The sequence below is a fragment of the Bufo gargarizans genome, chromosome 3 (genome assembly GCF_014858855.1).
Source record: "Bufo gargarizans isolate SCDJY-AF-19 chromosome 3, ASM1485885v1, whole genome shotgun sequence".
In the NCBI taxonomy this organism is placed as follows: Eukaryota; Metazoa; Chordata; class Amphibia; order Anura; family Bufonidae; genus Bufo; species Bufo gargarizans.
The window spans coordinates 102,924,601-102,938,439 of NC_058082.1; the positions used below are offsets into that span (position 1 = coordinate 102,924,601).

General features: G+C 43.5%; 1 long non-coding RNA gene across 1 annotated transcript; it reads left to right on the forward strand.

Annotated features, from left to right (window-relative positions):
- The first annotated feature begins 5,249 nt into the window (after nucleotides 1–5,249).
- On the forward strand, nucleotides 5,250–11,195 carry LOC122933222. Its single transcript, XR_006388393.1, has 2 exons — nucleotides 5,250–5,476; nucleotides 10,840–11,195. It is a non-coding gene; the product is annotated as an uncharacterized LOC122933222 (long non-coding RNA).
- Nucleotides 11,196–13,839: the final 2,644 nt, after the last annotated feature.

A 13,839-nucleotide genomic window follows, 5' to 3' on the forward strand; every position in this document is an offset into this window, starting at 1 on the left:
GACATGAAGCCAGATCCTCTGTTACTGGACCTCTCTCCTCTGCCTGGGTGCTGGGCCTAAATATCTGACAATGGACTGTTGCATTGGTGGCTGACGTGAAGCCTGATTCTCTGCTATGACATGCAGACTAATTCTCTGCTGACATGAAGCCAGATTGTCTGTTACGGGACCTCTCTCCTCTGCCTGGGTGCTGGGCCTAAATTTATGAAAATGGACTGTTGCAGTGGTGGGTGACGTGAAGCCTGATTCTCTGCTATGACATGAAGACTGATTCTCTGCTGACATGAAGCCAGATTGTCTGTTACGGGACCTCTCTCCTCTGCCTAGGTGCTGGGCCTAAATTTATGAAAATGGACTCTTACAGTGGTGGGTGACGTGAAGCCTGATTCTCTGCTATGACATGAAGACTGATTCTCTGCTATGACATGCAGACTGATTCTCTGCTGACATGAAGCCAGATCCTCTGTTACGGGACCTCTCTCCTCTGCCTGGGTGCTGGGCCTAAATTTATGAAAATGGACTGTTGCAGTGGTGGGTGACGTGAAGCCTGATTCTCTGCTATGACATGAAGACTGATTCTCTGCTGACATGAAGCCAGATTGTCTGTTACGGGACCTCTCTCCTCTGCCTGGGTGCCGGGGCCTAAATATCTGAGAATGGACTGTTCCAGTGGTGGGTGACGTGAAGCCATATTCTCTGCTATGGGACCTCTGTCCAATTGATTTTGGTTAATTTTTATTTATTTAATTTTTATTTTAATTCATTTCCCTATCCACATTTGTTTGCAGGGGATTTACCTACATGTTGCTGCCTTTTGCAGCCCTCTAGCCCTTTCCTGGGCTGTTTTACAGCCGTTTTAGTGCCGAAAAGTTCGGGTCCCCATTGACTTCAATGGGGTTCGGGTTCGGGACGAAGTTCGGATCGGGTTCGGATCCCGAACCCGAACATTTTCGGGAAGTTCGGCCGAACTTCTCGAACCCGAACATCTAGGTGTTCGCTCAACTCTACTGACAAGTAATTTTGAGAATGTTGAAGAATTCAAATCTTTGCCTTTATGTTCATACTGGAGAAGTCGAAATCTGGGTGACAGACTGGTCAAGTCTGACATTGGCTCATCTAGGAAAACCTGCGAGACATACTTCGGATCCACCTGTAAGGGGTGTTTCCCATGTTATAACTGTGTAAATTGTAATCTGATGTTACGGGGCAATTCATTTGCTCACCCGGTTTCTGGTCAAATGATTAAAATCAAACAATATCTAACATGCGACTCGTCCCATGTTGTTTATTTGTTGACTTGTCCTTGTCATCTCCTATATATAGGTGAAACTACTTGGGACGTAAAAAACCAACAAACAAAAAATGGATCTTCCTGTATCAAAACATTTCACTGAGGCTAAACACTCTGAAAGAGATTTACGGTTTAGAATTTTGGAACAGATACCTCTTCTGAGACGAGGTGGTGACAGGACCAAATTATTGATGAGAAGAAAACTCTTTTGGATTTATACTCTAGGGACTCTGAAGCCACAGGGTCTAAATGTAGAATTCAGTTCATTTAGTCACCAGTTATGTATGTGCTCTTTACTTGTATCCTTTGTAGGGAAAACAACATGTGCTATATGTCTAACTGTGTCCCCCCCTTTTTTTGTAGGACAACAATTTTGACTCTGTTGTCAGGAATGGTCACGTTTGGTGAAGACTGGAGGAACTATGCAGGCGATCTATTAATATACGTTATAAAATAATCAATTTTGGTTGGGATACCACTTTATTGGAATTTATGAATAGTGACAATCCCTGTCTGTGACTCGGTGCCTCTCTAGTCCCCAATGGGACTTGAGTGACACTGACTCCTGACTGGTTGGTTTGTCCATTAGTTATATACTATATTATACCATGTAATGCTCCGATGCAGTCTATCTGTGACTCCCCCCGCTTAGGGAGGGAATCGGGATTACATCACTGTAATACTCTGATGCCCATCCCTAGTGCGGTGAGATTTTGACATGGAGCGGACATGTGACAGGTCTGGACAGTGGGGTATATACGGTTTGACACTCCGTGATGCCCCCCTGACACAGACATTCCGGTACGGAAACTGGTGGTTACCCGCCAATCTTCCGTTTAGCGGATCAGCTTTTGTCTGCTCAAAACTGCAGAGCTTTGGACACTGTGAGTGTGTCTTTGCAATTCTGTATAGGGAACTTGCTGGCCTGTATGGGCGTGAGCATGCGCCCTGCTAGAAAGATAGATAGCGGCCATCTTTATTGTGGTTCCCATATTCTCCTATATCACTACGTGTCTCGCGAGAGCACATGGAGCGGCGCATGCGCAGACCGCCCTTCCGGACGCCAGCAGACTCCACTATGTCTCCATGACTCAACGTGACTCATCCAAAGTTCTTTTAAGGTTTAATCAACTTGTGATTGTTATGCACTGTGTACACTTTATACGTTGATTGGTAATCATGTATGTTTATTGATTTTTCCACTGTACTGATCACGTTATGCACTTTATCTGACAATGTTTACAATTAATTAAGATATAATCATGATTGTAGATGAATTGTATTTTTAATATCGCTATATTCTTGATGCACTCGCACTTTATTACTTAATCATGGATCTGTGATTATGAAATTGTTTGCACTATTTATGTATGCCACTATGCACGTTATTCAGCTAGACAAAGGCTCCAATGAGAGAGCTGAAACGTTGCTGCTAGATGGATGAATAAACCATCCACTTTTTTTTTCCACTAATCTGGAGTGCTGCCATATATATATATATATAATTATTATTTTTTTACGCCCATGACAGCACCCTTGAGAGACGACTATAATAGTAATCATTTCAGGGGGAGGGGACTACTGCCTGGAGGACCTTTCTACCAAAGGCCAGCTGATCTCTGGAGCCTAGGTCTAATCTCTAATGGCAAAAAAAGTTGCAGAAGAAGAAAGAAGATGAACCTTTGGATGGCGCTGTCAGCAGGAGTCAGAAGCAGGTAGGTATTGATAACAATACTTTTATTTTCAGTCAACGCGTTTCAGGGGCGGAGGGCCCCCTTCATCAGGACACGCGTTGACTGAAACGCGTTGACTGAAAATAAAAGTATTGTTATCAATACCTACCTGCTTCTGACTCCTGCTGACAGCGCCATCCAAAGGTTCATCTTCTTTCTTCTTCTGCAACTTACTTCTCCCCGACGAATGCTTTCAAGGCACGGGGCTGGAACCTAGGCAGCAGCGCAGGCACCCCGCACGCTGATCGGGAAAATCAGCACAAGCTTCATATAGGTGTTGTGACTTTTCACAACACCTTCTGGTAAGAGTTTTTATCTATCTCTTGCACCTATTAGTATACAATACCACACATGAGGCGCTGCCTCCTATCTCTCTTTTATCTTCTAATGGCAAAAAAAGGTACACGGAGACTGCCATGTGGATGCTCTACAAATCTGTTCTAGGGAAGCATTAGCCCTCTCCGCCCATGATGTGGAAACCGATCTGGTGGAATGTGCACCAAATCCTGCCGGAGGAGATTCTCCTGCTGAAGAATAGGCCAACATAATGGCCCCACACAATCCATCTGGATAGTGATTGAGGAGAGGCTGAGAGACCCCTGTTTTCCCCTCCAATTGAATAAAAAGCCTAGAGGTTTTCCTCCATTGACTTGTTACTTTTAGGTAATGGGATAGACATCTTTTCACATCTAAACAATGGAGTTTCTTCTCCTTTTCATTCTTTGGACTTTGGCACAAGGAGGGAAGGACAAAGTCTTGGTTCCTATGGAACATGGATACTACTTTCGGAAGAAAAGAGGGATCTGGTCTGATAAGCACTCTATCATCCAAGATGTTAGTATAGGGTGGAGATGTTGAAAAGGCTGAAATTTCCCCCACACGTCTGGCTGAGGTGATCGCCACCAGAAAGGCAGTTTTAAAAGATGGAAGTTTCATAGATAAGGCCTGTAAGGGTTCAAAAGGAGGTTCCATTAAACTGTTGAGGACTAGGTTGAGGTCCCAGGGGGGAACCGAGGGTCTGACTACCAAACATGCGAGATTTTTCTCACGCGAGTGCAACGCATGACAATGTTTTGCACTCGCGCGGGAAAATCGCGCATTTTCCCGCAACGCACCCGGCTCTTATCCGGGCAAAAAAACTGACGCCCGTGTGAAAGAGGCCTAAGGGTGCCAAGATCCTCAAATGGTAAGGCAGACCTTTTTGAGATTTTGGCAATGGGAGCATCCAATTTAGGAGGCCTATCCAAACTGGCAGAGTCAGCCTCATCAAAAAGATATTTCCTTTTTACATTTTTTGGAACAAAGAATTTCTTATCCGGTTTCTTCCATTGTTGTTGGATCAGAAACTTTATATTCTCATTTACTGGAAAAAAACAGTTTTTTTTATGTCCTAGATCACTGAACATAATATCCTGAACAGATTTTTTAATTTCTGGATTCATCTACTTTCATAGTAGCACGGATTGCCTTTAGTAAAGAATCCGTATCATCAGGAGAAAAAAGGGGTCTGCCCGTGGTTTCTTCATCCGCCGATGAGTCTGAACTATCTAAGATTTCTCCTAGTTCATTTTCGTCTGAGGAATCTGAATCTGATACACTGGTAGAGAGGGCTTGTATGCCAGAGGTTGTGGAAGGAAGGCACTTTTTAAACATTTTCATGGAATCAGACATTTCAGATTTCACAATATCCTTAATGTTTTGGAGTAGAGATGGGGACTCCTCTTCCACCACTTTGTCGACACAATGCTGACATAACATTTTTGACCAGGAAGGAGCAAGCTTCTTTTTACAAACAGTGTATAATTTCCCTCTGGTCTTTGAGGTAGCCTTTCTAGGCCTCTCTTTAATTGTCTGAAACAAGAAAAAAGAGTTCCCCTTTAAAACTATCAGAGAAAGAAAAGGTTGGGGAAAGATCCCCCTTACCCCACCAGGAGTACCGGTCTAACTTCATGACCCTCCTGCGGGTCGGCGCGCTGACTGCTCTTATCCTCCATGGTAGAAGTCAAGGATAGAGCGCTTTCCATAGGAGAATTCAGGTCTTCCTGTAGGCTGGCTGGTCTGCTTCTGACCACGCACTTAAGGGACCACTGAATCCCTTGGTCAGGTCCCTGCTGGTGCTCCCATGTGGCCTTTAGTAGGAGAATTACTTCCTACTTCTGGAACGCACTCTGCGTGTGTTCCAAACACCGGAAGTTGTGCCACGCACTTCCGGTTCTCACCCGCTCGCGCGGGATTTCGCCTCTCCCCGATCCCTGTAATGTGCCCAGGCAGGAAAGAAGGAGAGGGAGGCCCTGGACCTCCTGAACACCGCCAGGAAGTTCCGGCGTGCCAGCCACACCTCACAGTACCGCCGGGACTGCACCTGAACACCATCCCGAAAAGATTTCCAGGACCCAGAAGGCAGGATCCAGACTTACCCGGCGGCTACTAGAGGAGGCTTATGCCGAACCAGGTAACCCCCATTCAGAGTAATCCGGGGTCCTGCAGCCTAATGACTCTCCACTAAGTTGCCCTATCCATAGGACAAGAAACAGGAACTGGTGGTATAGGAGCAGTGCCCCTCCTTAAGAGCTCTCCACGAACATTCCTGTTTCTTGTCCTGGATGGAGGCTGTCATGTGCGTAAGGGAAATTATGCATTCATGGACAACCCCTTTAAGGTGACTTGTTCTGTCTAGCCCATTTACTTAAAAGGAAGCACATTCACTTCTAAAAATCATTTTTACCAACACAGTATAAGCCCATAGGTGCACCGCTGCAGCCGATGACTGGCCTCGGCAGTGACATGTCCCTATGCAGCACATCACTGCTGGATCATGTATTGCTTTGTTCATTTCTAGTTGATGGAAATCCCTTATAATAGTTCCATTGAGGCTATGTTATTTGAAGGGGTATTCCGGTAGGGACCCCCACTGGTCATGAGAACAGGGACCCCGAAATAAACGGAGTGAGAGGTCTAGAAAATGCACTGCCACTCCATTCATCTCTATAGAACTGCCAAGGTAGCTGAGTACAGCTCTTGGCTATTTCAAGTGGGTCTGATATAGATGAATGAAATGGCAGGATACATGCTTAACCGGCCACTGTACATTTTGGGGCCTTGCAGGGTATGGGGTGATTGATGGGGGTCCAAGCAGTAGGTCCCCAACAATCTAATAGTTATCCATTATCCTGTAGATAGGAGATAACCTCAAATTACTGGAATACCTCTTTAAGTCTGGTAGCCATAAACATATAACATGCGGTTGTTCCATAAATTTCATGTTCTTTTGTGTCAAGCAAAGATTTTTTTTTTATATATACGTGTATATATACACATAACAACCACTACAAAATTTTATAGCACTGCTCTAAAATTCAAAAATGAGCCATAAAAAGTGATAAATTGACTACTGACTGTTAAACTCACCAAAGAATTACGATAAAAGTATACTATAGTAATGACATTTCCATAATTTGCTTAAAGATGACCTGAAAATGGATATGGCTAAATATCAATGCCATTTGTATGAAACCATTACTGTGCTAGGATTGCAATTGTGCACTTAAATAACGCATTGAACCTCAAATGACCGGCAGTGTTTTCTCCAATGACCAAACCAATGTTCATGTTCTAGCACCAGGCTTGAGATTTTGCTTGTCATTCATTATGAAAAGTAAAAGTAAAATATATTTGTCAGTAAAAATAAATAATATATATATATATATATATATATATATATATATATATATATATAGATATACAGTATCTCACAAAAGTGAGTACACCACTCACATTTTTGTAAATACTTTATTATATCTTTTCATGGGATAACACTGAATATATGATATTTTAATACAATGTAAAGTAGTCAATATACAGCTTGTATAACATTATACATTCAGTGTGTCCTCAAAATAATTCTACACATGTAAAAATAGCCGAATTGTGCCCAAAATCTCAATATTTTGTGTGGCCACCATTATTTTCTAGCACTGGGCATTGAGTTCACTAAAGCTTCACAGGTTGCCACTGGAATCCTCTTCCATGACGACATCCCAGAGCTGGTGGATGTTAGAGATCTTGCGCTTCTCCACCTTTCGTTTGAGGATGATCCACAGATGCTCAATATGGTTTAGATCTCCAGACATGTTTGGCCAGTCCAGCACCTTTACCATCAGTTTCTTTTGCAAGGCAGTGGTCGTCTTGGAGGTGTTTGGGGTCATTATTATGTTGGAATACTTCCCTGCAGCTCCGTTTACGAAGGGAGGGGATCATGCTCTGCTTCAGTATGTCACAGTACATGTTGACATTCATGGTCTCCTCAATGATCTGTAGCTCCCCCTAGCCGGCAGCACTCAAACCATGACACTCCCACCACCTTGCTTAACTCAATGCAAGGCACACTTGTCTTTGTACTCCTCACCTGGTTGCTGCCACGCATGCTTGACACCATCTGAACCAAATAATGTTATCTTAGTCTGAACAGACCACAGGACATGGTTCCAGTAATCCATGTCCTTAAGCCTCATTCACACATCAGTGTTTTGGTCAGTGATTTCCATCAGTGATTGTGAGCCAAAAGCAGGTGCGTCTCTAAACATAGAACAGGTGCAGATCTTTCACTTATATCTTATGTCAGTGGAGGCTCCAATACTGGTTTTGGCTCACAATCACTGATGGAAATTGCTGACCAAAACACTGACGTGTGAATGAGTCTTAGGCCTCATGCACACGACAGTATTTTTTTGCATGCAGTCCGCAAAAAGGGGTTCCGTTGTTCCGTGATCCGTGTCCGTTTTTTGTTTCCGTGTGTCTTCCTTTATTTTTGGAGGATCTCCAAACATGAAGGAAAGTAAAAAAAAATCTAAGTTTAGTTTGTCATGAAAATGATAGGAAAAAAACGGACGCGCGAACGCGGATGACAAACTTGTGTGCATCCGTGTTTTTTCACGGACCCATTGACTTGAATGGGTCCGTGAACCGTTGTCTGTGAAAAAAATAGGACAGGTCATATTTTTTTCACGGACTGGAAACACGGATCACGGACGCGGATGACAAACGGTGCATTAGCCGAGTTTTCCACGGACCCATTGAAAGTCAATGGGTCCGCAGAAAATCACGGAAAACAGAACAACGGACACGGGACACAACAACGGTCGTGTGCATGAGGCCTTTGTCTGCCTGTCTTCAGCAAACTATTTGCAGACTTTCTTGTGCATCATGTTTAGAAGAGACTTCCTTCGGGGACAACAGCCATGCAGACCACTTTGATGCAGTGTGCGGTGTATGGTCTGAGCACTGACATGCTGACCCCCCACCCCTGTAACCTCTGCAGCATTGCTGGCAGCACTCATACAACCTCTGGATATGACGCTGAGCATGTGCACTCAGCTTCTGTGGTCGGCCATGGCGAGGCCTGTTCTGAGTGGAACCTGTCTTGTTAAACCGCTGTATGGTCTTGGCCACTGTACTGCAGTTCAGTTTCAGGGTGTTGGCAGTCTTCTTATAGCCTAGGCCATATTTATGTACAGTAAGAATACATTTTTCAGATCCTCAGAGAATTCTTTGCCATGAGGTGCCATGTTGAACTTCCAGTGACCAGTATGAGAGAGTGAGAGCCATAACACCAAATTTACCACACCTGCTCCCCATTCACACCTGAGACCTTGTAACACTAACGAGTCACATGACACCGTGGAGGGAAAAGGGATAATTAGGCACAATTTGGCCATTTTCACTTAGCGGTGTAGTCACTTTTATTGTCAGTGCTTTAGACATTAACGGCTGTGTGTTCAGTTATTTTGGGGTCACACCAAATGTACACTGTTATACAAGCCGTACACTGACTACTTTACATTGTATCAAAGTGTCAGATCTTCAGTGATGTCCCATGAAAAGATATAAGAAAATATTTACATGAAATGTATAACTGGTGCAGTTGGACCATGACATGTCTTTCTGTTGCAGTCGTAATACAGATGCCAAAATTCCACTTTTATTAATATCGCCTGAAAAAGAGCATAATACAGCAATTACAGTTGGGGTCAGGAGAAAAGAAACATATATAGCAAGGAACCACTGAGTGATCACCAGCTGTCTCACATTCTTTTCAATGGGAGCAGCTCTGCAGTCAAGGATGGACTGGAACCTTAAAGCAGCCCTGGAACCAAACTAAAAGTGGCCCCATGTTGTAGGCAGATCCAAATTGAAAGAAGGCAGCGCCAACACAAGTAGGCAAGGCCAGCAATACCATATTGTGGCAAATACCACGCTAGTAGAGCCAAATACCACATTGCATCACAAAATACTTCCTCAGTAACTGCTCCTCTGCGGTGGCCAGCGCCAGCTGCTATGTTCTGTCCTCCTACTCCAGTTACCTCAGGATGGCAATACAGTTGGATTCAAGAGTCAGGAGGGGATCGTCAGATCATTACATACCTGGCTGGCGGTCTTGAGGAGGGCTCAGGTGGCCCCCTGTGCATCAGCCCACTGGGAAATATTCCTGTAAGGTCTATGGCCAATCCACCCCTGTCTGCAGTAACCGGCTCTGTTCACTACACAACAGGTGGGGCTGTGTGGTTCCAGCTTCTATTTCCAATGGCAGAGCTACTGCTGTACAGCTGATGGGTGGGAATGCGAACTGTCGAGCCCCCATTGATCGGATATTGATGACAAATTGTTGAAGGGGCTATCCGAAATTTTGAAATTGTTGGCCTATCCTTAGGATATGACATCAATATCTGATCATGGGGGTCCAACTCCCAGACCCCCCACGATCAGCTGTTTGAAGAGAGCTGGAACAAGGGCTCTATAAAATTGCTAATCAGCGGGGAGAAGTTAGGACCCCCTCCTCCTCTATTAAAGGGGTTCTCTAGGGCTACAAAAAGATTTCCACAGGTTGTGTATGGCATTACATCTCCGCTCCATACACTTCAGTGGAACTGAGCCGCAAACCCAGATACCAGGCACAACCTATGGACACGTGTGGTGCCGTTTGTGGAATAAAGCAGCAATCGTGGACAACCCCTTTAACTAAAAGTTTCATAATAAGCTAATTTAAAATACGTTTTCTTAACCAGACACCCCTTTAAAGAGATTCTGTCACTATGATCTTGGTCCATTATCTGCTGTAGTACATGAGTAATACTGCATATAAGGTCCAGATTGCCACTTTTTATTTTTCTACTGCCCCACGTTCCCCTGCTGTCAGCGCTGAAAGCTGCACTGAAATCAATAGTCAGGACTGCTGTGCATGCGTAGTCCTCTCCATTATATTTGTACATCACAGAGTATTTCAGAGCAGATTTCGGTGCTGACAGCAGGGGAATGGGGGAACAGTAGAAAAAAAAAATGGAGATCTGGACTCTTTGGGCCAAATGTTTCATTTCACAAACTGCATGTTTATGTGTTTATGACCTTTTCAACAGCACTTACGGAAAAAGTGCCTGATGAGGGGGCGGATCAGCAGCCCCGCCACATTTATCATCTTCTATGCTAGTTTTCTGGCATATAAAAACACAGGGGCTGGAGTAGATTTCAGTTTAGGCACATGGACTGCCGGATGCTGCACCTAATTTATGACGAAGAGTAAGTCTCATCATAAATCCGGTGCAGCATCCAGCAGCACGCCTAGTTATCATAGCCTGGCGTACACCACCAGGCTATGATAAATCTACCCCAAAATCGGCAGCACTATTATGTCAACTGAAGTCCAGAATTAAGGTGACAAATTACCTTTAAAGGAAATGTGTCACCCAAAATTGTATCTACCATTTAAAACCAGATAGTGACACATCTCCTTTTTTTTCTAATGCTTTTATTTTCTGGTTGCAGATGTATTTATTCTATTTCCTGAACGTGATTATGGGGGCAGCCATCTTGCCTGAGCTGTTCATAACAGCATTTGGAAAGCATTAAGAAAATTACTTTACGGCAGCCCCGTGGGCCATATACACAATGGACAGGACGGGACCTCATTGACTTCTATGGGAGAGTTTTCAAGGCGTGCTCTGTGACCTGTGCAGAGATCATTATACAAGGAAATAATAGATAAGCTCTGACAACTGTAACACCCCAGAGTTGTGTTAAGACACTCTTCTACCCCGCTACAATCTGTTAAGAGCCTTGTCATCTGTTATGGTTTTACATAATGTCTTCACAACTGTGCATTATAAACCATGTTAAATGTATATTGTTGCAATTTCCATGTTCACCAGCAGGTGGCAGCAATGTGTTGGTAAGGAGCTAGGTTCAGTTTAGTAGTGTGCCCACATCCTGCAGCTTGGGTGGAGAAGGAAGTTAGTGTCAGTGTGCCAACCACCCCTGTTGGGGAAGGCTGTGTGTGTTATGAGCTCCCAGATATAGGGAAGAAATCCAGGATCTTGTCTCGGCTGAGACATTGGTCAAATCCCTAGCCTGAGCCCTGCAACCTCAGCTGGATGAAACAGCAGACAAACTCAAGTTCCAGGAAGAAAGCATACCCTGAGAAGATAACTGTGAAAAAAGTCTGGAGACCCAGGAGAAGCCATATTCCTCCTCAGTTAGTCAGTCCCCATAAAGCAGAAGATAGAAAGTGCAGAAGCCAAATTCCTGCCACAGTATAGAGCTACAAAGCAGACGTCCTTTCCTGCAAGCTCCAGGTTGATAGAGCAGAAGATAAATTCCTGCCAACCATTGCTGAAAACCTGCTGGGACCTAAGAATAAAGCTGTACATTGCTTGGATGAAAGTTACTCTCAGTAAAGACGAGTTTGAACTTTAAAGCAAAAAATGAAGAAAAGCGGCTTCGGAATACAATATTCGTCCTCTTAAAAACTTCTCCTTTATTGCATAATATTTGACAGCAGACACATCCACATCATATGCAGTGCATATGATGTGGATGTGTCTGCTGTCAAATATTATGCAATAAAGGAGAAGTTTTTAAGAGGACGAATATTGTATTCCAAAGCCGCTTTTCATCATTTTTTGCTTTGCCGTACCTGGGACTCACCCAAAGGCTTCTGAACACGGGTATATAAAGGCCAGACAGGTGAGCTGGAAAAAAGTGTGAGTTTGAACTTTACCCAAGGTCTGGATCTCAATTACTGCTGCAAAATCCCTCTATTACTCCTCCTATCACCACACTCCATTTTATTGCAAGTGAGCCAGGAGTCCAGCCGTACCCAGGTAGGAGACACCGTTAACACAATTGCCACTACCATACAGAGACATTAGACCACTCTGGCATTCCTAAACTGGGACGTGCGTTATAACACCTTTAAAGGGCCCTGTGACCATACCCTGCGCACGCTGCAATTGGCGTTACAAACGCCTGATTCAGCCATTGCATAATTTAGCATCAGTGTGTATACCCCGTATCCTGCTCATTGCACAACCAACTACTGTGAATCGAGGATCCTGTCTTATCTATACACAGAGGTGATATCATTACAGACAGGATTAGAATGACAGATAAGCAGGTAACTGCAATAAAGTGATCTCTACAGACCAAAGAGTGGCGCCAAGTATTAGGCTTAGTGGCCAGTGCGAGAACTGCAGGATTTTATTGTTTTTGTTTAAACATAAATATTAACATGGAAAATTAAAAATAACCGCCCAAAAATCTTTAAAAATATGTTTAACATAAATACGTGATTTAAACAACGTCATTTTTCTGATAACACATTGCCTTTAAGGACTAGCAGAAAGATCTCCTTTTTAAGATATCATAAAAATGAATGTTACCCTCAGTAACAATAGCCAAAACAGATATAACTAACATCCTTAGCTATTACATGACTGAATATGATGAATTAACCAGTGCAGCAAAGTAGTAAAATCAAAAAGTCAGGATAATAAAAGCAAACTGTATCCTGTCACATTGTAATACTAGACGTTTATGTGGAAGGCCCTATATAATTGACTGACATTGTCAGGTTGTAAACAGTATTGTCGAAGTTCCCCGGAGATGAAGTGGATGAAGGGTTGACTTGATATCAGGCCGCGTTCCAGTAGTAGTCATCTCACGCAGTCATTAAGCAGAGCCCTGGTGTGTGAGGATTCACTCTCCTTGAGTAATCCCACGTTCCGCTGGATACAAATCTGTCTTCTAATGAATTGCTCCAAAGTCTTCCTTCCATATCATAAACACTCACTTCACATAATCAAGGCTTCAAGGGCTTGTTAACATTTCCTTTGTAATTCAATCCCAGTTTTAGTGTTCCCAAAGTAGATCTCAAGGCCGTATTAATTCCAGGAAACATGCCACTCAGAAGCCAACGCTCAGGCTATCATTGTGTGGACTTGACAAAAGATTGGCACTTGGACTGACACAATAATTACTCCAGCAATGCTCCGGGAGAGATACCGTGACTGTCACTTCTAATGAGCACCAAATTTATTGACACGGATATGTTGCGGATGATAGATTTGCTCTGAAGTGTTATATGTTAGACACAATATTTTAACCATTCACCTGACATTTTGGTACGGTGAGTACTCAGGCTTTGAACTCCCGGACAGGGAAGAGTGATGCTTATGGGTAGCAAGTAGGTAGCAGGCTCTTTAAGAATTGGCAGATAATGGCTTTAAGAGGACCTGTCAGCCTGTTTCAGTGCATACTTCCATGCACCATAAAAGAAGCATTTATTTCTTTGAACTCTGGTGTTCTTCCTGGAAATGCATAAATAGATTGACAGCTAACTGTTACCATTCCTTTTCGTTGATAGTCTGAGTCCCTACATTGTCAGACTGGGTAGGGATGCACCCTATTGATAAAAAAGAATGGTAACACCCAGCTATTCATTTAGTTATGCATTTTTGGAGGAACAATGCAGAGATGCAAAAAAAAGGT